The sequence below is a fragment of the Typopeltis vanoorti genome, chromosome 11 (genome assembly GCF_054136105.1).
Source record: "Typopeltis vanoorti isolate ZY-2024b chromosome 11, IOZ_Tvanoo_1.0, whole genome shotgun sequence".
Classification (NCBI taxonomy): Eukaryota; Metazoa; Arthropoda; class Arachnida; order Uropygi; family Thelyphonidae; genus Typopeltis; species Typopeltis vanoorti.
In genome coordinates, this window is record NC_143559.1 from 91,365,624 (window position 1) to 91,391,765 (window position 26,142).

Consider the following 26,142-nt stretch of genomic DNA (forward strand, 5'->3'; position numbering starts at 1 on the left):
TTCTAAGCATTTTTTTTTTAACAGCAATACTTTCCCTTTCCATAGATAAGAGGAGCGGACCGAGCACAATTCCCGTGTTTTAATGTATTCCAGCGATTCTGTTATATTGATTTCAAATAGTTAAATTACTAATAGAAAGGTTTTTTGCATTTTTAAGTAAGTTTGAAAATGGACAGCTATTTCAAACGTTATAAATGTTCTTGCCAGCCATATTAGTTTCATATATTTAAATTAAAGATACCAAGAAATTATATACTTGGTTTAATATTTTCAGGAAAAGTTCTGAAGTATTTTCAGGAAAAGTTCTGAAGTATTTTCAGGAAAAGTTCTGGACTGGGAGACAACTCGTGGTAAAGGTGGTATGACTTCACATCACTTGCCTTAGAATCCCATAATGCAAACCACATCTCCTTGCGGGCATGTATAATGCTATGCATTATGAGTAGGGTCACTACCCAGACCGGTTTCGACCTTTATTGAGGTCTCTTCAGTGAGGTGATACTAAGGTTGAAGTAATGCAGAAGTCATATTTTCATATACGAGTAGCCAAAAGGTGTCACACCTCATTATTAAAATACTCTGGATTGAATAAATATATCATTCTTGGTATCTTTAATTTATAGTGGAAAAACTTCTAACAACTATTTCATATGTTTAGCTTTTCGTTTATTTTTTTGCATCCTTTAAAGGATGGATTTGTATTCAATCTAATACTAAAATGCTCACCTTTCCAAGTACTTATACCTAATACTGGTACAACGCTGAATGACCTTTTGAAGTTTATGCAATGCAGAACTGGTATATCAATAAAATGAATACTCTGTAAATGCATATATTTCGCTTTTGAAAACCTGTATTTACCTGTAGGTAACTGCTACTTGGGTCAGTTGCATAGTTTCCTCTGAGATTTTTCCTGCTAATTCTGTCTCAAGCAATGCTGCTAGCTCCTTAGTATCAAGATATTCTTGAACAAGAATTTGTATATCTAAAGAATTTGTTTTCGATTCACAGGAATATCATAAACATTGTTTTGAATCTTCCTGTGAATTCAGATTTACATTTTTCTCTCTCTCCGATAATTGTACAGTATTCTCAAAATGTCGAGTTTGCCGTTCCATTTTGACTTCAAGGTCACTTCATCTTATAACGATGCATTTTTTGCCAACGTAAATTAGGCTTATCTAACTACGTAATTAACCACTGGAGTCTAGCTTCCATCGGCATGCTGTCATATAAAATTGCTGACGACAGCTTTGATACGCCTGGAGGAATAATTTTGTGTAAATTCTCAGCGTTCCGAATTCTTGCTCCCACTTGTCTTGTCAATTTTAATTTCAGAAATGCTGCCTTAAAAAGATGCGAATATTGTGATGTGGTTGACTTTTTTAAAAAAAAAAAAAAGTTATCTTTCTTAACAGGAATGTTAAACGAATGTTAACTTAATTATTTTATTATTATTTTTAATAATTTTTATTTTCATCTAGTAAAAAGACTGTCTTGTGCACACAAGAGTTGTAAATGTTTTGACAACACAATTTTTAAATTGTATTTACTGAGTTTTTTTTTTTTATTTCAAAATAATTTCTACTTTTATCTGTTTATAGACACTATAAATATGACAATTTAGAAATGAAATGGAGATGAATAATTAAATTTCAATTTATTAAGATGATTCGCAGGATTATTGTTACCAAATATAACATTTTGACGATATCGCAGTGAAACTTCGTGTTGCTTTTGACTAAATTTTATGCGCCCTCTATTGGACTCATTTTATGTGTTCGTATACGTATACACGATATTCCATTTTCAGAGAAAAAAAATGACTATGTTTCGAAATTATGTAAAATAATTCAGCTGCAGACAAAGAATTTAAGTAATTTAGTATTTGGGATCGCCACTGAAATTTGTTCAACAATTCAATTTTAACGATCTCCATTTGTTTCAATTGGATTATTTCTAGTGGACAAAAAATGTGTCTGTAGTACATACTGAAAAATGGTTTTAGTTCAATTCTAATCCGTACCATAACTAGGAAGGATAAGGTTATATGCTTTCGCTACGAGAGCCATAAAATTTATATTAAAAAAAAATTCATAAAAGTTTCTTTTGCGTATTAATATTAAGAGCAGATAAATAATTACTATTTTTTGCCTAGGGCGCAAAACTGAATTTTTTAAATTATTATTATTATTTATTATTATTATTATCTGGGTCCAAAAACACCTAATTACAGCACTGGTCATAATGAATTCCATGTCACCATGCAGAAATGTTATAATTGTCTCCAGTTGTTTCCATCAAAATAATTCATTCATAAATACGCTTTTTCTCATAAATATATTTATGAAAATGCGTTTGTAAGAAAACAACACAATGTTAGGGCGTAACTGTGTATCCCCAGGAGGGGAAAAAAACCTGTTTTAATATGGATATTCCTAAGCTGGTCTAAGTGCAAAACGCAGCTATATTTCTTTTCATGCATTACATTCAATTATTTCTTCGAAAAACCTTGAAGTTAAACCTTGTAAATTGCAGCTTCTTCTGTTAGCAATAAAGTTATTATTCAGAAGAGTAGACATTAATAATACAATGAGCATCGCGATCACGTTATCGCTTTTCTGCAACAGCATGAGTCAGCCTATACACACACACACAATACAGGTCATGGCTCCATGCTGGGTATTTACGTCAAATTCTGTTTAAGTGCCAGCTTGCAGACCTGTTTTCACATAACTCCCTTATTATACAAAAATTGGAAAATAATTCCTTGGATCATTTGCCTTCACAGCGGTGAAGATGTCGACATGTTTATCGTATGTTGATACGATAAAAGCAGTTCTGACAAGTGGCGGCTCGTACGTGAGCACGGCGACACTGCAGCACCCCCAAGGAAAAAATTAAATTTCGTCTGCGTTTATAAATAATAACAATGCTTACAACATTATATAAATGCAATACAACATGCTAAAGGTTACAGCTTATGTTTTGACATTAATTGAATAGTTAATAATTGGAATTATTCGATTAACGCTTTAGATTACAAAACGGATACACTGCGATCTAACGCCGATATTCGTTTGCGCTTGTCATTGCAACGTCATTAGATACACTGCCGCTTGGGTAGTGTATCATGCTTGCGCGTGTTATTTCTGTGAGATGATGATGATGAACAGCCTATTTTTCTACCACTGCAGGATGAAGACCTCTCCCATTGCAAGTGATATGAAACGTTTATTATTGGTGCGTGTTCGTGGTGAACTATTTTTTGTAAATCTTATTTTATTTTGTTAAAATAACATATAATTATTTATTTATTATAGATACAAGGCTGAATTATGACGACTGTCACTGTTGAAAATATGAAAAGAATTATATTTTTTCAATTATCGTTACACGAAACAAATGCACTGCGATCTAACGCCGATATTCGTTTGCCCTTGTCATTTCTATTGATACGAAACTTTTATTATTGGTATTTGTTCGTGGTGAGGATGAAATAGTTTTAATAAAGCAATTTCTGAATATATAAATTTATTTATTAATAAATTTGTTACTGATTAAGAAATTTTTTGTATATGTAGCACTCCCACTTAAAATTTTCACCGGCCGCCACTGGTTCTGACAGTAGCTGAAACCTTCAATTGGTCCTAATTGCTACCTCAGGTTCATGTCCTTGTTTTCTACAAAATATTAAGAACGAACGCAAATCAAGTTTATACCATTACAACTATTGTTTCATTTGTTTTTCTGTTTTTCAAAAAGTGATTCATAATTTGACTTTCTTTTTTCCTTATAATGTCCTCCGGAGGAAGACATTTTGAATTTGCAAGCTAACCATTTCCTTAATAAAAAAAAAAAAAAAAAAAATCAAATCAAATAACATATCTTCTTCCTTTTGTGCCTTATCCCATCTATTTGGGGTCGATCTTTTTACATGATGCGATTTATTATTATTATTATTTTGTCTATAGAAGTGTGTTCACAGGGCCGGTTTGAGGGTTTCTCCCGAGTGTCAGGGAGAAAAACCCACCGCCTCCTTATGAGACTGGCTAACTCACCTTTAGTCGAAAGAGACCAGATATGTACGGAAATCAAACCCAGGTCTTTCCGACCCAAGGGCTTCGTCTATACCGACTGAGCTACGGGTTGAGAATTCTATTAGTTACACGAAACTTTTTGTTTACAACCAAGGTTGACAAAATGAACAAAACACTACTATTTTTTCTTCTTGATATACTTTGAAATTCTAGTATTGAAAGTATACTAAATCTAAGCATAACTTGTGTATACCACGAGATCAGTTGTTCCGAATATAAAGAGATAATTAATAGACATTCTTATTTGACGATGGTATTAAAGTTCTTTTTTTCTTTAATAAATGTCATTAAATATACTTTTTATTCATTTAAAGCCGACTTGGATACGAAACATTTTGCAGGAAAAAAAATCAGTTATTTTTTATCATGGATAAACTATTACTTGAAAACGAAATTATTACGCTGCAATGCGATCTAATCCTAAAAGCTATGTAGTCCAAAAAAACGTTTGAAATGTGCCCAAATGTAAGAAACTGCAATTCAACTTCTACATTCGTGTTTCGGTCCTACAAAACTTGTGTGAATCGATCTTTTCATCTTTGAAATAAACAAAGACAGCGCTATTCCATTCCTACAGATTTGTGCACAGACGATTCTTTAAAATTGGCCAAGTACTAGACATTCTTATCTGAAGATAGGATCGTGTACTCCAGTGTCATAATCCTACCGATGATTATCGAAGCAGTAAAACTGCATTATTAAATATCAGCAGGAAGAGTATTTAACCAAATGAGTAATAGTCCACAAATATTTATTCCTAAGCATCATAAAAGATTCGCTAATAGAAGCATTCTCGTGTTATATGATAAGATAAAGAAGGGAGTATTAACGTCAATTAAACAAAGTTTATTCTATGTTTATTCAATGATGATTCTAAAAATATTTACATGACTAATTTTCAGAGAGAATGGGGGGGGGGGAGATAATTCCAAGTGATGTTGAAAGGACTTTTTAAGCTTTAAGGGAAATGGAAAAACTCCACAATGAAAGAGTTAACCTAAGCCAAATGACGGTTCTGGTTGTTGGGAGGGGGTTCAAAGATTTAATTTTTTTTTTACAAGAAATCGATAATGTTCGTCGCCTAAATAAGATTTTGACTATATTTTAACTACTTGAAATGTTATTTTACTTATGAAGTATACAGTACTTCTTGTTTCGTTTTTATTGTCAGCGAATAGCATAAATGAATTTCAAGATTTATTTTGTGACTTAAATGAGTAGGAATCCACTGTGTGACTTTCCTTACATTCTTTGCTAGTATTGGACAATGCATTGCGAAAATAGTTCTGAATAATTATGAAACACTCTAATACCCAACAGGTTAAAGTTCCACTCACAGCGAAGTGCAGCAAATAATTTGAAAACAGCCGTGGCCTGTTTATACAGAAAGACAAGAGCGAATGAGAAAGGTACAAGAGAATTATGAGTCAAGTTCCGTGTCTCTGTGTGCTCGTATTTGAAGTCGTGCGTGACTCCTCTAACAGAATGATCTTTGATTAGCCTTACTCATAACCCGAAATGTCAGCGAAAGTAATTTGAGGATGGACTTGATACTCCGAACACGTACAAGGAAGTGTTTCTTGTCACTTTCTTCTTAAAGGCTACGCTTTTCGTAATTGTACTGTGCACGGTTCCAACGAAAGTATGTTACGAGGCTGGTTTGAAAGAAAACAAAACACGTAGTCTGAAGTAAGTTGGTTAACCAGTCTCGTACGGAGGAGGAAAGCAAACTAGACTAAGAACACACCAAAAATAAATAAATAATAGTAAATAGAATAATTGTGGAATAGAGGTAAACGGTTGTGTTTCTATGCAACTGTTTAGTGATGTAGAGTTCAACTACCGCAATGACTCTTGGGATTCTGTAAAGGTGTAATGAGCGAATTCCACAAATCATAGCTTTGTTTACATATCTAGAAGGTGTAATATAGGATTTCCAAGCTATGGTCTCAGGCCCTTGTGATTGTACTCCGCGATGAAGGAATAAAAAAGTAACCCCTTTTACAGATTCCCATGCAATTGATTTCATCCAAATTTGGAATACAAGTTGCGAAGGCCACCTGAATAATTTAGCCTAACCAAACTTAAATGAAGCAGACGTTGGGGATTCCAAATTTAATGTCAGCCGTTGGGATTCCTGTCATTGGCAGATACTCCATAATTCGACTACCTAAAACAGCAACATGGAAATCCCTTAGTCCATGGATTTCCTGGACTAGTTGCTCCCCCCCCTCCTCATATCTTATTAAGTCTGCAATTTATAAATGAGAAAGTGAACGATATATTCATATTCGTGGTGTGATGCCTTCATAACAAAATAGCTTACGTGTTATCTTTTCAAGTCTGTATAAAACCACACAGTGTCGATTCGCCATTGCTGCGGTGGCTTGGAATTGTATCCGAAGCAGTTAAGGCTATGAGAGAAGTGCTTCTCAAGTGAGCGTGTTCTTTTGGCTGTTTTGCGGAATGATCAATCAATGGTGCGTTACGTTATTGTTTTTGTTTGTGTAAAGCGAAAGTAAGCGAATCTAATTTCGATGTATTGATTTTTAAGATGAGCTTAAAACTGTCCTTATCATTCTTCGAATTTTAAGAAATCAAAATTACGTGTGGACAAACTTAATTGCATTTTACGTGAACCCATAAACCACAAATAAATGAGAATTTACTTTATTTTCTCTTTAATTGAAACCCAGTATGAATTTCTATTTGCTGGGCTTCTACTTACCTCAATACCTCTGTTCCATAAAGAAAGTGAATGACGAGATCGTTACTAAGTTAGGGGGAAAGAAATTCAAATATGAATGCAGAAAGTGGATTTTTTATGTCATGCTGTTTGTATCCCTTTGCTTTTCATGTTTTGGTATCTTCTGCATGACTTCTGTGTCGCTTTTCCCAAATGTAAAAGCTCCAGTAGCAGCTGCTCTATAAATCATTCGTGCTGCTCTTTCAGAATCATACAAGATTATTATCGAAAAAAATGTTCCCATGAATTTATGAACAATTAAAATGTTTTCGTTAATTATTGCTTCACGTTTTCTTCGGAACTTATCCTTTAAATACCAGAACACAGCAGTCTTATTTAAAGTCTTAAATTGTTCATCAAATCATACAAAGAAATAAAAAAGAAACCATAAAAAGAAATATGGCATAAAAAGAAACCATACTGCGTGAAACCTGGCTTGCATGTCCATTATAATTGTCTTCGAGGTCATCGCAAATGTTCTATCTATATACATCAGATTATTTTTATGGGTGGCATAATTTGCTGGAATAGAAATATACATTTCTAATGCTTATAAGCATGGCCTTCAAACTAAGCTTTCATGCATCTATTAAACATTAATGAGAGCATGTTATATATCTCGAAATGAGACGGTATTCAGGCTCTTCTCCAGAAGGATTCAGCATTATAGATTTCAGCTTGAGTTTTGGTGTAAGATTCGGCTCTCTTACAATATTTTGAACTATTTGGATTATCAAATGTGCATGCATAAATGGTGACTGAAAATCTGGATTCGTTTTTCTGAGAGCATATTGATGCCCTTTCAGGTGCATCGATAGTGTATTTACCCACAATTCGTCTCAGGTGGTTCAAATAACGACCATAACGTCCTGGTTTCATGGATGAAGGCAAGTTAATGTTTAATTACGTATTTCGAATTTGCAGAAAAGAAAGATGTTTGTTAAACAGAAGTAAAAAAATCAAGTGCATGATATCTAGTTTCTCTTCATGCCACTGAAATAGCAAATTCTCTTAAATACTGTGCAGAACTGCTGCAGTATATACAGGAAGCCTAGTTATGGCCCTGATCCCCCACTTTACATCCAAAGTATAATAAATACTTTCTTCATCAGAGTAAAGGCTTGTTTTGTAGGTTTTAATGTCACTTCGCTACACACACACAGCAACAACAAAATGGGGATGCACTATTCATATACACTTCATCAATCAAAATTATGCAATCTTCCCTTTGTGTCAACAAATGAACACCTACATCAAAATGCACTCCACAAAGTTACTGAAACAACATAAGTTAAGAGAAAGAAAATGTGCTAACTCATAAGGATACAAAACAACCCTCTTTTTTTTTTTTTCCTCGCTATTTAATCCACTGTCTTGGCTTCGTTTATATGCTGTGGTCTTATTGAGAATGTGCTAATTGCATGCATTCTCTAACTGGTTTGTTTTTTCGGAAAACCCGAATTCCCGGGGGGCGGGGTATACTTGTGACAGTAATCAACACGTCTCGCATGACATGCCGATGTGTTGAGTTAATACTCACTCACCTGTATTGAATAGTTAGAAAGCGATAATCGTAAGTGTATTACCTCGATGTGATAAAAATGAATTAAGAAGGGGCAATGATGGCAAACGATTCGATGCGTAGGCTGTGCAGAATGAATGGATGGATGCGAGTTTTTGGATGTGCGGAGTGAGTTTGAGGGAAGATTAGATTTGTATAAAAGAGACAGCCTATACTTCAATGCTTTTGACATCAGGAGTCTTGAAAAATTAATAACTGGTATGAGACGTAATACAGAGAGTCAGTGAAACTAAATTTTAATGGTAGAAATGGTGAGAATTTGTTTTAAAGCGACGACGATGTTATGTAACTTTGAAAGTTTTTCACTTGGTTATATTATAAATTAAAGATACCAAGAAAAATTATATACTTGGTTTAATCCACTATCCAAGTGCAAGCAAACAAAGTTTGCGCCTGAAGTATCTTTCAGGACTGGGTCAACTCGTGGCAGTGGTGGTATGACTTCACATCACTTGCCTTAGTATCCCATAATGCAAAGCACATCTCCTTGCGGACATGTATAATACTATGCATTTTGGGAGTCTCTACCCAGACAGGTTTCGACCTTTATTGAGGTCTCATCAGTGGGAGCCAGATCCAGATGAAATACCAAGTTGAAGTAATGCAGGTCATATTTTCCTATATTCCTATATAAGTTGCGAAAGAGTGTCACACCTTATTTGTAATTCAGTTATAGGGACTAATGGGATATCAGCACGGATGTTAAGAGTGTACAGCTGAACTGGCTATTCCTTTGACCAGGCTATATAATTTGGGCCTTAGAACAGAGATAATTCCACAGGAGTGGAAAGAATGCATGGTAAAAAGGGATGGTGCAAAGACCGATGTATCCAACTATCGACCAATCAGTATCTCAGGGGTGGAGATTTTGGAAAACGTTAGTTAGGGCTAGCGTTCAGAAATGGGTTGACAGAGAATCTCTACTTTGCAATGAATGGCATGAGATTACTAAGAAAAGTTCTTGTTTTAGCAACTTGCTCACATTCTGTATTAATGTTACCATTGAGTTAGACAGAAGGAATGAATACAGCATGATACTTTTGAATTTTGAAAAAGCATTTGATAGAATACAGCATGGAAGACTGTTGCATAAATTGGAGAATATGGGATTGGATTAAAACTATTAGCATGGATAAGAATGCGGCTGAATGACATATCAAAAAGTGGTATATGGGGGGGGGGATGAGTCTATAAGATTTACGGCAACCAGTGGTGTACCATAAGGATCAGTCCTTGATCCACTGTTATTCAATCAGCACATTAACGACATTGAAAAAGATTTGACATGCGACATACAGGTATTAGCTGATGATGAAAGATAAGTAGGGTAATCAGGAATGCTGCTGGTATGCAGTCTTTGCAGAATGATTTGAATAGACTGGACTTGTGGGCATGGGAAAATTGGTATCAGTTCGATGTCAATAAACGTAAAGTCATGCACTTCGGCATGATCAGATATTCAATGTCGTATTATATTGGTGGGATTAGGCTAGAAGAAACTGATGAAGCTAGAGAACTTGGAGTGTTAATAGATAGGAAGTTGAAGTTCAGAGGCCATGTAGCAAAGAATGCGAATACAACTCAAAAGATAATTGCAATGCCGAAATGAACGTTCACATGTAAAGCTAAGGATGTTATTTTGCCTCTTTACAAGGTCTTGATAAGACCTCACTTGAACTATTGTGCGCAGGTCTGGTCTCCTGGTTTCCGTTGTGATTCTGATATATTGGACAGAGTAGAAAGGAGAGTGTTAAAAATGATATCAGGATTGTGGAATACTGATTATGAAGACAGATTGAGAATTTGTAGACTTCATACACTAGCAAACAGGAGAAAGAGGGGCGATATGATTGAGGGGTGGGGAAAGGGCGAGAGAGCTCCTTGAGAGTTGAGAATGAATGCCACCAAGAGGGGGGGGGCAGACTAGATTTTTTTTTCTCATAGGGTAATGCATGATTGGAATGGATCGTCATTGAATGTTGTGTGTGCAAGCACTGTGAATGAATTCTAGTATGTGGCCTCCCTCAATGAGTTCCTCATTCCCTGTTGGTCTCTCGTAATAATTCCCGGATGCATTGGTTAACCGGGAATGCAGGTGCCTGAGGATTAACCTAACACATCGCCATATCAGCATCATTTGGGGTAATGTAACAGCACCTGCCGACTTCTGATAAACAAAGACCGTTTCCTTAAGCAAACTGTAGATTATAGAAATGATCTGGATGTCATTTTTGTATTCAGTACACACAGTCTGCTTCAGCGTAAAGAAAAGTTTGTTTTAATTGTAGTGTTTAAAGTGAAAGAAGGAAATCGAATTAGGAAGTTCCTTTTTTTTTCCTTTTTTTTTTTAATTTTATTTATTTCGGAGGGGAGAGTTATTTGGTGATTCGAATAATTTGTTCGGATTTTGTCTTAGAATTCTGAAGGCCGCTTTGAACAGCTAAAAATGGCCTTCAAACGGGTTTACCTCCTTTTTAAAAAGAAAATAAATAAATAAATAAACGGGTCGGAGAACATACACTGAAGACAGGTGAAGCTGGATGGATGCCTACAATTTCAGCAACAGGAGCTCCAGGTTTGACAATAGTCCTAATGACAATAGTAATAATTCCGAATCACCAGTTGCAACAAAATATTGTATATGCAATCGATAACTCGAAAATTAGAAGGAAAAAAATGTTAAGGTCATTATAAGCTGAACAAATAGTTTGCTATCTCTTTGTAGAACTAGAAATTTTAGACACGACACTTGGCTAGTCATGGGCAGCGATGTTCTTGATGATAAACGTTAATTATCTCGTAGCATGAAGCAGAAATACAACAGATAAATATGCATACGTCTTGGAGTAAAAGGAAAAGCACAGCATGTTTCACCTGAACTGGCATATGTAATATTTATGTATATTTTTAGCATTGTATTTTAGACTATATGTACAAGTATTTGGCAGTATTGAATATTGCAGGAAGGTTAATATGACGCGATTTGCAGGCTGTAAAGAATCTTAGTTTAAAATGCTGAATAAATATCAAGCAAAATAAAAGCAATATTTGGTACATATTCCCTTCGTTAAACTCCGTTGTCTACGATATTTGATTCGTTGCCTAAAAGTTCTGACTCAGTAACAGACCATACACAAGCATGCAATCATACATCGCAATTAGGAAAAATTCTAAGAATGTTTGATTTTTGTTTACAGTTCATTTGGTTGTTTCCGATTGTTCATTACGTGGCTTCACGTGTGTCAAAAATAAGCGTGATAAATATTCATCTACCAGTTTGAATTTTTTTAAATTTTTATATTATCCCATGGCATTATTACACCAGATCATAGAGGTCAAATTCATGTATTTTATGCAGCACCTTGTTATAAAGTTCACATTTGGAAATATTCATACAATTTAATAAATGCATTAGCGATGCTTCCTCGATGTTACAGATTTTGCAGATGGGGAAGATTTTTATGCCATTGCTAAACTTGATTGGTCTTGTGTGGCCAGTCTTAGGCGAGAGATCATGGTAGTGGCACAGCGATTAAACTTGGACTTCATGGTAGCTCCTGGTTATTCTGTTGAATACCAGTGGTGAGTCATGTCCTGGAGAATCATTCTTTTTATGTTTTCTTTTTGGGTGGTTTTAAAAAGATTGAAATCTGTGGTATCACTTGATGTTGCAGTTATTTTTGATACTTCACCTGCAGTTTCATTTCCCTTTAATACCACATGGGATGGGATCCATTGGAAGATTATTTCGGAATCCATGTATTTCATGTATTTAAAGAGACGGATAAACATGATAAGCACTACGAACACTCTACTACTGGCGCAAACTGCATATAAACAACAATTATTAGCGTAATACGGAAGTGCCACATTACGCTAATAGCTCGCATCTCACTATGACTTGCATATGCTTGCGCGCGTAGCAATATGACACTGTGGTAAACATAGTGCTGCTAGCGCCCATCTCCCTCCTAAGTGTACAAGATGGATTTTTATTATTTTTTATACAAAATAAGAGAATTGTATAGGATTATTGATGATAAAATTAAATATTACAAGCAAATACTAATAAATGTATTTATGTATCGAAAAAAATTCGGGGTACTGCTGTGCAAGAGCCGTCCCCTATCTGGAGACACCACAGTAATATCTGGGGCATCTTTTGTACCATAAGAATAAGAGAGATAAGTGGGTTCTCCACTGTTGAGAGTTATTAGTCTAGTTTCATCTAAGAAATTACTCAGATTTTCTCTTCTTGGGTTTATTTCCTCAGAATCCCATGAGAGGTGTTTGCTATTCATGTCTCCTAAGATAATGGAGTTTTCTTCAATGAGATGGGATAGGCTGGAAAGATGTGGTCCAGGTTTGTCAAGAGAATGGTAACAATTGAATATGTTTAATGGCTTTTTACTTTGTTCTAGTATTTGGATTCCTTGTATTTCAGTTCCTTCAGCTACTATGTCTAGCTCAACAACTTTATATGACAAGTTTCGGATTAGTGTCAGAAGCCCATCTCCATTTTACCCAGTAGGCCTATCTTGTCGTATATCATAGTTTTTAATGTTTAGTCTGCTGGTTTGTCAAAGTTTGGTTTCCTGGATGCAAAGAATATCAGCATCATGTTTGTCAGCTATTTAGTTTTGCTCTGCTTGCTGGAGTAACAATACCATTTAAATTACATTGGATGATATTAATATTTTTTGTAGTGGGTGGAATGATTTGCTCATTTCTCAACTCTGACATGATTTCCAAGTCAAGAGTCGAGTCACGAGTCGACGCGACTCGAATCGTTAGATTATCCAGAGGGCACCACGAGGAGGTGACAGTCAGACTTTGTCCTCCAATTTGAAATTTTTATTCATGTAAATAAATACAAATCCTGTAACATATTTTATTCCCAAAGAGAATATGCAGAATCTCCTTTCAGTCCTAATCAACTTTTCTTTGACTAGGAAACAGATCCCTACATTTCAGCTATCACTAAAGTATCAAAAATAAAATAAAATAAATAAATAAAAAATTACATAACGCCTTTTATTCCCGTAAAGGGTACGAGACCGTTTTTAGCCCTAACTTTTAGAGACTGAGTGAGCAGTTCAATCTCCACTGGTAGCCAATCAGAGATAGCTGGCCCAAGGCTATCACTAATTAGATTGGGGAGAGATAACGGCAGACGGCTCCATAAGTACCACCATGTCGTGGTTCCTAACCTTATCACAATATTTTTAATGTCTAAAATAGTGTGGGTTCTACGGTCGATTTTTTTTTTTTTTTTGAGTTTACGGGATGAAAAACCCGAGTTTTCGGGAGAAAAAAACCCACTTGATCATGTCAGAGGTCGACTAACTCGGGAATCGAGTCGAAAAGAGGCTTAGAAAAAATTCCTGTAGTTAGTGACTAGACTTGAACTTAAGTCTATCTTCGGGCGATTTAATGCTGAGGAGTGCAAATACCACTTCCACTGAGCTACACAGGCGCCATCACTATAAGTAAGCTCGATTCTTTTAGTGAATCAAGCTTTCAAGGGGGAGAGATCATGGCAGACGAGTGCTGCCATCACATAGCTCCAAATTCTAATAGACATATTCATATCTAAAATAGTGAGATCGCCGATAAAGTTGTTTGATTTGCGGAATTAAAATCCCTGGTTTCAGGGAGAAAACTACTTGCCTGTGCAAAACTTGACTAACTCGGGGACCATCCGAGGAAAAATCTAGAAAACGTTTTGCTGGATGAATGAGACGAGATAAAGAAAAGAGAAATGAATCGGTAAACTTAGTTGGTCACGAGATGGTGCTAATATAGTTCTTCATTCTGTCCGCTGTCACATGTTTTTTTTATGGTAGGGTATTCGAAATAATTTTGTATTATAAAGGTTACATGTCCTCACTATTCAGAAACCGAGATTTTTTTTTTTTTTTCCACTTTAGTGATATATATACTTTTCCTTCGAATACTACTTACAAAATCCTCCCAGTTATGGATACTGTTATTCGAAATGGTGCCTTTAGACAAAACAGGCAAACCTTCTGGAGAACACACGCAAAATATTTTAAATGGTAGACGATTTGTAATGTGCCGGTAGAAGAAAATTTTGTTTCCTCCTCCACTTTAGCTTATTATTCTCTAGAACACAAACCTTTTTGTATATTTCCCCAAAAGTGCCATTTGCAGGTATTAAGTATCTTGCTCTTTACAACCTTCGCACTACCCATAGTATACTAGTGTATTATTAGGGTAACGAACGAACCTCTTGTGTTTTGGGGAGAAACAATCGAAAAATAGGTTTTGGTGTTATGCAGAAGGATCTGTGGCTAATATGTGTTAACCATCATTCTTCATATATTTTTTCCAATCAAACAAATTTTCTCTTCTTGAAATTTTGCTACTTTAAATAATATATTTTATCTTTAAGCTAGTCCTAGTTTATATTTGTTGAAATTATATTATCAAGTTTTATTGGCGCTACTACATATCCTGACGAAAATGATAATCCATAGGCTAAACATAGCCTTCACTTCTGAGAAATACAATTATTCCTGGCAAGAAATTCTTGATTAAGAATACAGTTGTAGAAGTTTGTTGCTTCCGTTAAAGTTTCGCTCGCTCTCAGCTAGGCTGTAATATGTACTACAAAAGAATTAGTTTGGTTTGGTTCTCCTCCCTGCTATTATATTGTATGGTTCTACAAAATGGTTCTTTCTTAATGAGGATTTAAAAAAAAAAAATTCTCTCTATTTCAGCAAACAAAATATAAATTCCGGGTAAGCTTGTAGTAATTTATACAATATCCATCTTAAACTTCTTTTATTTGGTATGATTTGAACTTAAGCAGTGTGTGTGCATGTGCGTGTTGTCTTTGATGATAGAAAGAGAGAGAGAGAGAGAGAGTAATTTGCTAAAAAGAGCCCTTTTATTAGCAAAAACTGATTCATATAGGATGCCAGACTCAGATTTCGATTTTATCTGTATTTTAACATATAATTTTGCATTATTTTGTCACTAAAAATGATCCAATAGAAACCATTTTACAACGAAACTGAGAACTCTAAATTTTACTGAAGATCCCATTCGTCCAGCCAGAGTGATTATTATGAGCGAGGAACAGATGGAGAAAACGAAGCTAAGAGATGCTATGGGATTTTCGAAATACACCTAAAAATTGAATAATAGAAACGTAATAACATGAAAAATTTTAATTACTATATGGTTGCACAATAAATGCTTCTCAGCCATATGAGAAGAAAAAAAATTACTGAGGGCCCATAACATTTACAGTTTCATATAACTGCTTTGGAAAAATAAAATACCAGATGGACTATGGAAATTACTTTCGGTAATTTTTATTTATTTATTAATAATAATAAATCAAAAAGAGAATTGTCGAAAGTAATTCCCATAGCCCAGATGTATTAACATTTTTTCCAAAGCAATTATGTGAAACTGGTAATGTCATTCTTCTAGAAAATAACTTAAGATTTTATGATCTTCACGTTTTGTATTCATCTTATTTGTCCGCAAAGTGGCGCTCTCAGGGAAGTAGGGAGGGGGGATGCATTTCAGATATTACTGAACTGTATCCTGTTTGGAAAAAAAAAAAAACTGTTTTGTTTTTGATAGCAGTAAATTGAAATAGTTTTCCACTTATTAGTTAGAAAAAGCAGTCGGCGAGATAAAGTAAGCGGAAATCTGAGGTCACATGATAAACAGGAAGCGATAGACTGCCATTATTTTCAGCCTGCATTTCGTGACATTTAGCACGATAACATACTTAACCACTGTGCTTAACTATTATTGTTACTTCTTTCTTTTTTTTTTTTTTTTCCTCGTTTAGACATTTTGTATCAAGTCTCATGACTCCATTAAGATTATGGTAAAAATTAGAAAATGTTCACGATACCGGAAGAAATTCGATTTAATTCTTGGGGAACTGTCATTGCTTGTTGCAGTAAAACGCGAAATATAATAAAACGGAAAACTGTATTTGTAGCAAAATTATATAGAGAAAAATTATTTCTTAGCATGAATCTTATTATAGAAATCTGCCAGAAATTACTTGTAAACTAAACTAACAGCTTTGATTTTTTTGAGAAATGGCGTCATCAATAAATTTCATCGTTCATTATCAATACGTCCTAAACAAGCTATAGTGTGGTTTTTGAATTGCATTTATATTTAATTAATACCTTATAGTCAAAATGATTTATATTTGAAATAATGAAATAAGCTTAATGACTTTGGAATCGACTCCAGCCAAGTATTTATGAATTTGTGTGTGCACGCGTGCTCACAATATTTCACTGGAACACTGTCTTCTCGCTTTACAGATTTAAGCAGAGACAGGTACAATTCTAAATAAATAAATAGGCTACCCATTCCCTATATCACTTTGTTTTGACTTTGGCCTGCAGTCGCCCTCCAGCACGGTCATTGTATTCCTTCCACGTGCTCATAGCATGCTTGTCTGGAATTACGGTATCAGATAACGTACTTGGAATTGTGAGTGCAGAATATCATTGTCTCTTGGGGGCCTGGTTAAGTGCTACAATTTGTCACTTGTAATGTTTATATTGTTTTGTCAGTGTTCATGTTACAGATACGGCTACATTTGGGATGGCATCTTTTAAAGGTAAGAAGCTAGCATCATTGTGGGAGTTAGGAACAGGACAAAACTATAACAAAAGAGCAAAGCAATGGAAAGAAGAATATTTCTTTTCGAGAATGAATTTTCCATTTCTTAGCGAATTAGTATCTTCACACACACACACACACACACACAAAAATGATATTAAAAGAACACTACCTGCCATTTTGAAGGAAGCTTAGATACCGCACTGATCTCGACTATCCAGTTGGAACTAGCAATAGTTATAAACTGTATCGCAGTTCTTGGTTTTATTTAAATACTTTATTTCTCTTAACGTTGTAAATGTTTATTTAAATCATTGCTTGGTGATGATTCTGTTGCAGTAGTTGATTATTCCTGATAAATTGATTCAACAGCTGAGAATTGTGGAAACAGTTTCATAACCATTTCAAAACAGAACAGTTTCTGTTAAATTGGGAGGATCCTTCCCATAAAAGTGAGATATATAAAGTATTAAAAATAAATAATAAAGATTTGACGTTAAATATACTTTATCAGAGCTCCAAAGTAGGATAAAGTACCATGTTTAAGTTAAGGGATATTATATCCCATATTGTTTCTTAGCCGAATAAGAAACTCAAAGAGTTTCATGCCGAATATAGAAACTATATAAAGTTCGACGATTCCAGGCGTAAGCAAATACCTGGATAGTGCAGCAACTGACCCTTGAAGGTAGTGCAAGCTGAGGCAACTCATGTAAAAGGTGGAGCAAGCTCCGATCACTATTCTTGATATTTACCCATAATGTGAACTTAACTCCTAGGAGCTGTATTGCTGTTCAACATTATGAGAGAAGGTCACTACCCAGACCGGTTTCGACCTTTTTTGAGGTCTCATCAGTGAGTAGGTAGACCATGTTAATACCAAGTTTGTAGCGAACAGAACTTACAACTCTTTAATGAGAATTGCCGAGAGGTGTCCTATTAAAGTATTAATCGAAGCCTTTGGCTCTTCATTATAATTAAAGTACCATGTTTTTTTTTGTTTTCTGTACCAGTTCTCAGATTATTGTAGTCCTTCAAAAGTACTAGATTTTCAACACCTCCTTTCGGGACATTATCATAAAAAGGTATTACTCAAGTTCCCTCCCCTCCCTCTAGTGTTGAGGAATATTTATCAAAGAAAATTTTGATCTTAAAATTTCTTCAGGCCTCTACGCATCCCATGTTAATTATTGTATCTCTCCATGAATGTTGCTTAAGTGTTGTTCATGAATCATCTTAAAATCTTTCGTGGTCATTCATTCATATTGTTTTGATTTTTTTTTTTTTTAAATTTAGCATGAGAGAATTCCTCATCATTTAATTGGCTTCAAGTACTTCGCAGCTAGTAAAAAATCTGTAATTCCTAGTTACTAATTCCTAGTCCCCAATCGAATTCCAAGAGTTGGATGCTATATTTTATTTGGCCCTCCCATCTTTGATTTTTGAATTTATGGTAATCATCCCCCTGAGTTGCCATATAATTTGTTTTGGGCTTGTTGATTTGTTATTTTATGTATTCTTTGTTTTAATTAAAAAAAAAATGTTGTATTGTTTTTATTTAAGAAAGAAATCTGAAAGGTTACAGTAAGTTGGACACGACTGGAAAAAAAAAAAAAAAAGCCTGCGCCAGTAAGCAGGTTCAGTACACTAACACAACGATAAAAATCTTTATTATAAAAGTCTGGAACACATCCAAAATAGGCTTCAATGTCTTGAAAATGAAAGGAATGTCAACTAGGTACTTGTTATGTAATGATCTTTCTAATCTTTTTGAAAGAACGCTACACCCAGAAATAAAGTAAAGGAACTACCTTAAGATATCAACAAAGGTATTGATCATGCGATAAAAAATAATAGCTAAAATGTGAGGATAAATAAAGAAAAGGTTATTCATTAAGCAAAGCAGAGATGTTATTCTAATTTATTGGGAGAGCTCAGAGCGCATCGTGACTACCAGCTACTGAATATAACATTAAAACATTGCGAAGGTTAAAGCAATATAGATAAAATCTCCTTATCTAGGTGCGAACTAGAAACCCTTGAAGATAATAAATGGGAGGAGGAACGTAGAACTTGAATCTGTGCAAGATAATTTAGTTGATCATACAGCCGTTAACTGATATGAATTTAAAATTGTGGTGCCTTTAATTATGTCTTAAAATAGCTGCTGACCTTTATCGTATTCTCTCCTTGGGTTAAAATATGGTTCAAAATAAATTGACTTTATACTATCCTCCGCAATATTATCTCTTCATTCACTGTATATTCTATATAATGATAAATTAATTTCCAACCAAGCTTTTGAGATGGCAAAAATGAATGGTTCCCGTTAATGAGTAATACAATAGAAAAAAAAATTAACAAAAATGAATTGGATTTATGGAAGAGGAAATAATCTGAACGACTAGAAAAATGTATCAATTATTCTTTAGTTATTAAACTAAATCCTCGGTCCATCAAAATTCGTATCTCTAAGGGACTGCTTTTCAAGAAGGTATTAGTATCTGATCTTGAAGATCAAACGGATCCTTAAAATAAAAACATGCGTGAGCTTCTCTAGTAGTCAGTCATCCATGAATTCATACGCAGGTTTTTAAGGGACTCGGGCTGGACGGATTTTACTCAAACTTGGTATTTGGAAATATTCTAGATGCTTCTAAAATTGTAATCATTCGGGAAAATGATATGGAGAAATTGTTCCAAAGAGCAGAGATAGATGAAATGAAAGAGAAAGATGAGATGTTGGTACGATAAGTTTTGAAACTGAACTGTGTAGGGATAATGGCCAGCAGCTGTTTGTGTTCTCACATTAGAAGAAAGCTCGGGGTAACTGTGGTGGAGTAGTGTTCGTGAAAGTACACATAACGTAGAAACACAACTCTATCAGTAAACAATTGGAAGACGTTTGTAAGAGATAGGTCATCAAGGACAGCGACTTAGATTGCCCTCTTCTGGACAGCAAGCGTTTTAAGAGAATTTTTTGGTTCATCACCGCAAATATTGAACAGTATTCTAAAGTAGGGAGGATGTGGAATTTATAAATGTTGAGCGTGGTAGAAGCGAGAAGTAGTATTGTTTTGAACAAAAGAAGACTGGTTTTAGAGGCTACGGATATGATGCACTTGAGCTAAGAAAGGCAAGACGTGCAAGAGAAAATCTCGACTGGAGATATGGATCTTATCAAAAAGAAGAGGGAAGATGATTCTTCCCTCTTCTTTTGATAAGCAAGATGATTCTTCTGAGAAAATAAGATAAGACTGTAATTTGGTCGCATTGAAATTCACTGATTACCTTAATGGAGAATCAGTATGGTTATGAAAATCTTGATTCTAAAATCATTTGTGCATTACAAGGTTTCTCGAATAAAAAAATGAAGTGTACTTTTATCAGCAAAACTATAGAAAGAGATTGAAGTCAGTGAAGGGCATTGATATAGGAGGAAGAGAACAAAAACAGGGCCTGGGAAAAACAGGGAAAAACTATCCACCATGAACAGTCAGAGAAAAACTGGCGAACCAATACAGAGGGAGAGACCATAGGACAGCGACTTAGTCCGTCAGATTCAATCAAATGGCTTGGAGATGTTAAGAGAAACTCCGGATCTTCCATGAATAGATTTAGGATCTATTACAATTCGTTGAATTATCTTAATTTTGGTTTCATTCGTAGTTTTCCAGTGGCAAAACCATACAATGCAGTGTGCTATGTTTGCAGTACCTAACCCAAAAAAGTGACGAAATGACTGTAGATAATCATAAATCAGTTCATGGTGTCTTGCGTAGTGTCATCATTAATTATCGTAACAATCGAACTTTTTTTTTTTGGCAAATGTACTGTGTATAAATAATTTTCTTTTGTCTAGTTAGTCTATTAAAATAGTCCAGCTGAAAAGAATTGAGAAATTTTAATAGGGGTTTAAATAAATACTAAAGTTCATTACATTTCGCGAAGCCGCAGAGGAATGTTTTTCGAATATAGTTTAACCAATAAAACGTTCTCACAAATAGATGCTTAATAGACGGTCTCTCTCTCTCATGCACAATCTCTAGGTCACTTTCTCCTAGACATCTGTTTCTGTATTTTCGCTTAACAGGCACTTTCATGGGCGTTGATCCACTGATTAGACCACTCCATTTTCCTCTAATCATGTAAGAACACAAGTAGCCATTACTAGTCAGCATCCATTATGTATGGAGTTGAACTCAATAAGTTCAACTCCATACTTATTGATCCACCTTTTCTGCTTGCTTCATTTCATTTACTTCTGTTCTTTAGAACAGCATTCTCCATACAATGGGGAATGTTGTGTCCAATGGGTTTATCCAATGAATACAACTCTCAACTTTTCAAGAAACCCATGTAGGTTGTCACAACAACCTATCAAGAAAGCCCTTGATAGGTTGTTGTGACCTCTCGTTTGTGGAATTGATTAAAATATTCCAGTTTTCCAAATGATCCAAATTCCAGTGATCCAAATGCGGCGAAATTTGGCAGGAATACATTGTACGTCATGCAGAAGCGATATTTGAGAGAGAGAAAAAAAAAGTTCCAGAATTCACCATCAAAGGTTTTGTGACCACCGAATAAATGGAATTTGCATATTACACAATTCGGCAGATGCCAGGAGTTTTAAAAAGATGGACACGGGATTTTTTCGTTCAATCTAGTTAATTCCGTCCACAGTCACGGTACTAACCTTTCCCTCACGTGCTTTCGTGAAGTTGTACTACCTAAACAATGCGATGCTGTTGCTGCATTCCGCGAATTTCGTTCTCCGAAATTCGCCGAGTGCAGCAACAGTGCAAATTTTATCGCCTGAACAAATGTCGAAGAGGTCCACTATCTCCATGTGCTCTGTGACGAATGATTAGTCGTTTTGAAGAAATTGGATCGTTGGGAGTTAGACCTGCCAGAGGGCGCAAAGCAATCAATTCACAAGTAAATGAAGTTGCTACCATTGTTGTAGAAGCAAGTCATGAATAACAGTGGGTTCCTGTCTGTAGTGCACGTTCTCTATCAAGACACACATAGATGTGCCTTACACAACTATATGGAAAATTCTACAGAAGAGTCTACATTTCTACCCATTCAAGATAACCCTGGCACAGGAGTTGCGCCCGCAGGACTTTGAAAGTCGACCGACATTCGTTTTAACATTCCTTGCTCAAATGAAGTTGGACGCTGCGTGGATGTGATTGTGGGGAGATGTAGTTTGTAAGGGCAGCCCATGAATGCATAATGAAAGTGAATAAGAATGTGTTATTTATGCTTGTCGCTTTTCTCCTTCTTACCACGCACACACAGCACAGAATAATTACTACATCTACATTCGGTCATCATACAGCACCCGTGGTGGTGAATCATAGAACTACTTTTTTTTTTCCCTCTCAGATATCGTTTCCATATGACGTGCAATGTATTCCTAAGTTTCGCTGCATTTAGATCACTGGGTGGCGCTCCTAAAGGCCTTAAACAGGGATGTTTTAATTTGATCACCCTGTAAGAAATGGAATTATTGATAGAAAAAAAAAAACATTCATGAGCGGTCCTAAACTAGAGTTCGGTAAAAAAAAAAAAAAAATTACACTACAATGTACCCTTACGACTACATACATATTAGGATAAGCAGGCTCTCATTATTGTTCACTTACAATCTAGCTTGAAATAGTTCAGATATGAATTTCTAATTATAGATATTTTCCTCATGTTCGACGATCTATTATGATGTCTGTGACAGATTTACGAGATTCCAAGAGATATGAAGCGGCGTGGAGCTTTTGCAGAAATCTAACCAATATGGCAAGGTTAATAGCGGCGTTTATGAAATATCGACTCGCTTTTGACTTTTGCACCCGTTTTTACCGGTTTTTAAATAAACCGGTAAAAAAATTTTTAAAAGCAATATTAACCAAATGAACTTTCTTCTGGAAGAAAACACCATCTATCTAGTACGTAAAAACATGCTGGCTAAATAGTGTCCCCCTTTCCCCGACTGCTAATTACAAGGCTTTTTGTTTTGTTTTGTAATTAACCGTTTGAGGAAAGATTCGTGATTAACATTACGCTAATTACAAGGCAAAAGCCTTATAATTAGCAGTAATGGCTAGATGACGCGTACACTTTTAAACTATGAAAATCAAGAATATGGTGGGAATTAAGTAAATATTTTACATTATGATACGCGACTTTTTTTTTTCCAATTTCGGCTGAGAGAATGTAATATGTTTATACATGCGCAGTCTGACCGCATTGCATCTTATGCTTGATGAAAAATCTGATTTCTCGACGTAAAAATCCTTCCATCTCAGTGACACTAGTTAACTCGCCAACTCGCCTTTGGATGAAAAGTCTTCTTAGTTCAAAAAAGTTCTCATACTGCGATGGACACCCAGGAACCAAGTTTTTCATCCTGTCAGAAATTACGGCCAACGCCTTAGTTGCTTTGGCCATAACTTTGTAAACAACTCAGCTTCAGTAGTGATTCAAAACAATCTAATTCATCTGCAGAATTGATCTCAGATCTTTCCAACTCGGATTTAAAAAAAAGCCTATTAATGGCATCATTAAGTATGTGGGGGGGAGGTAAGTTTCTTGACTCGTAGAGGAAGTCCTAGACATTTCTTCACAGTGCCACACCGATGATAGTGTCATTAAAAAAGCAGCGAAACATATTACATACAGTACTGTTTTCTGTATTTTAGTAAGTAACGTCTATGGGTGCTTTATGCTTCTTTCAGTGAAATAGCATAAGTTAGACATTGATATAAAATTTGTTCGGCGTTTATGTACCACGAGCAAGGCTCGAACAAATACACTCGCCAGTACTGAGTAGCTACCGACTGGACAAAACAGAATATTTTTTTATTTAATAAAAAATAACTTCTCCAACCATGGTACAGCACTATTCACGATATTCTAAAACACATACTGACTTATTAAAGCACATTAGAAAAATGGGAGATGGTCTTGGCTTAAAGTTTGCATAATTAGTCAAGAACCCTGATCACGAGGTTTCTTTCTTTCTTTCTTATTATTTTGCGACACTGTTGTGTTCGTCACTTAAAAAAAAAAAAAAAATTCATAATGAACTTAATGTGTTAAATTTTAAAAGCAGTATTTCACCTGATTATGATACCGTGGGCTCAAAATAAGATGATTGCACAATCAACTCAATGAAGTTATGACTGCACTACATTAACAGTGCAGTCAGAACTGTGTTCAGTTCATGTAGTATGAAGAGGGATCATTTGAATATATTAGTTTAAAAAGTGAGTTGAATGAACAATCGAGCAAATTTAACCGTGAACAGCGTGAGGCCCTCTAAACCTGTTCAGCGATCAGTATTTTACAAGTACAATGAATGCGTTCTAAGAGCTTTTTGAAAAAGTAGCCTATGGCAAGATTCCTCAACTGTTTTGAGAATGATTCATTAAATATTTCTCACCAAAGCGAATACATGGCATAAACCAGAACTCGTTGTTAATTACCAACAGGGCCGTTTTAAGGTAACGGCGAACCCGGCGGCCACAGGGGCCCCCCGCCCTTTAGGGGGATCCATTCTCTTATTGTGAACTAAAATGAAATTATTAAAAAATGAATTAAGAAACAGCATGGCACAGTCACGATTAAACCACCTAAGTTTAATGGGCATTGAACATGAGATTTTACAAAATATTAACTTTGACCTATTATATGATTTTGCCACATCGAAATGTAGAAAAGTCACTTTATAATGTTAGTTTTGCCATGGGGGAAGCGTGTGGGTGGGAAGGAGTGAATTGTTGTGTTATTTTTGTTTTGAATATCGCCTTCATATCCACCAATGGAATTATTTGGGATTTCAAAATCGATGAGTATCTTATTATTATTACTGAACATTAGGAAATGTGATAGGGAGCCTCACATTCCTCTTCTCGCCGGGAGCCCAAGACGGTGTTGATTCGGCCCTGGTTACCAAGAATAGGCAAATATCAGGACCGGTACAAGAAGCAGGACTTCTCATATTTGACTATTCTTATTTAAGAAATATGTTTGTCTAAAACAAGCGTTGAGAGTTTTGGACATTGCATCTCTCCCTCTCAGACTCTTGGATTCGAATAGGAAGTTGTTATCTCCCAAGTTATTCGGAATCTATTTTTGGATTCCGAATAACTTCTCATCACTACCAAACGAAACTATTGCAGTAGTACCGAACTACAGCCGGTGTGCTATAGTTCAATATCATAGTCTACTATCGATGTTCTGTCACGTTAACGTATTGGGCTGAAGATCACCTCTTCAAGATCAATCTTTCCTTATCTGTGTATACCAAGTAAAATAATCATAACCTGATTGCTTGTTCGTGAACTTTGCTTTCCGTGTTAAGTAGTTACTTCTCACGGGAACTTCATCTGTCCCACAGCGAAATGAAGAATATTAGAAGGGGGGTCACAAACTTGGGATGCGTAAGTTGAGCTGTTGCCAACATCGGATCAGTTCATGACTTAAGATCAATTGTTTTTAATTACCTGAACTAATCTGGCTTAAATTTGGAGAGTTCCCCTTTAAATAAAGATATCAGAATAGATAGTCTGGAGATACAGAATCTAATTACTAAAAACCAAGGAAGTAATTTTATCACTGCAAGAAGAGTTAGCCGATCTCTTGTTGGACTGTACGTTTAAAAAATAATTCTCCTCTTAACACATTTTGGATAGTTTCAGCATAGCTGAAGTTTCTTACTTTTTTGTGAACATATTTATATTAAAACGCACATAGTATCGAATTGGTTGGGAACAGCTTCAAAGGTAAGACTTTGTTAGGTAAGTCTTTTTGGAGTGAGATACGTCTTACCGGATCTCTCCAAGAAGAGACGAACTTAATTTTCAAATATGTCTGCCCAAAATTCTTATTGCATTCGAATAATGTCAGTTTAACGTTTCAGTTACATGTATTATTACAAAGCTGCCTTCGTTGCATCGTGATAACTTCTATAATGTCAGGTCTTCAGTTATTGACTTGAGAAACTGTTTTTCAAGCCGATTTTCAAGTTAGTCGATCTTAGTGTAGGCAAGTAGCTTTTTTTATCCAGCAACATCGACCAC

At 35.3% G+C, this 26,142-nt stretch overlaps 1 protein-coding gene across 4 annotated transcripts in view; it reads left to right on the plus strand.

Moving 5' to 3' along the window:
* The window catches only part of LOC150101846 (uncharacterized), a 229,860-nt gene that overhangs the window by 36,964 nt on the left and 166,754 nt on the right, over nucleotides 1-26,142 (plus strand). The window contains exon 1 of one of the 4 annotated variants that reach the window (XM_090400254.1): nucleotides 15,069-15,192. The exons of 2 other annotated variants lie outside the window; for them this stretch is intronic. The gene's annotated coding sequence lies outside the window, so the exon portion shown is untranslated. Of the gene's footprint in view, nucleotides 1-15,068; nucleotides 15,193-16,957; nucleotides 17,058-26,142 lie in introns of those variants that run through there. One more of the 4 variants, XM_090400255.1, reaches the window with a different exon arrangement.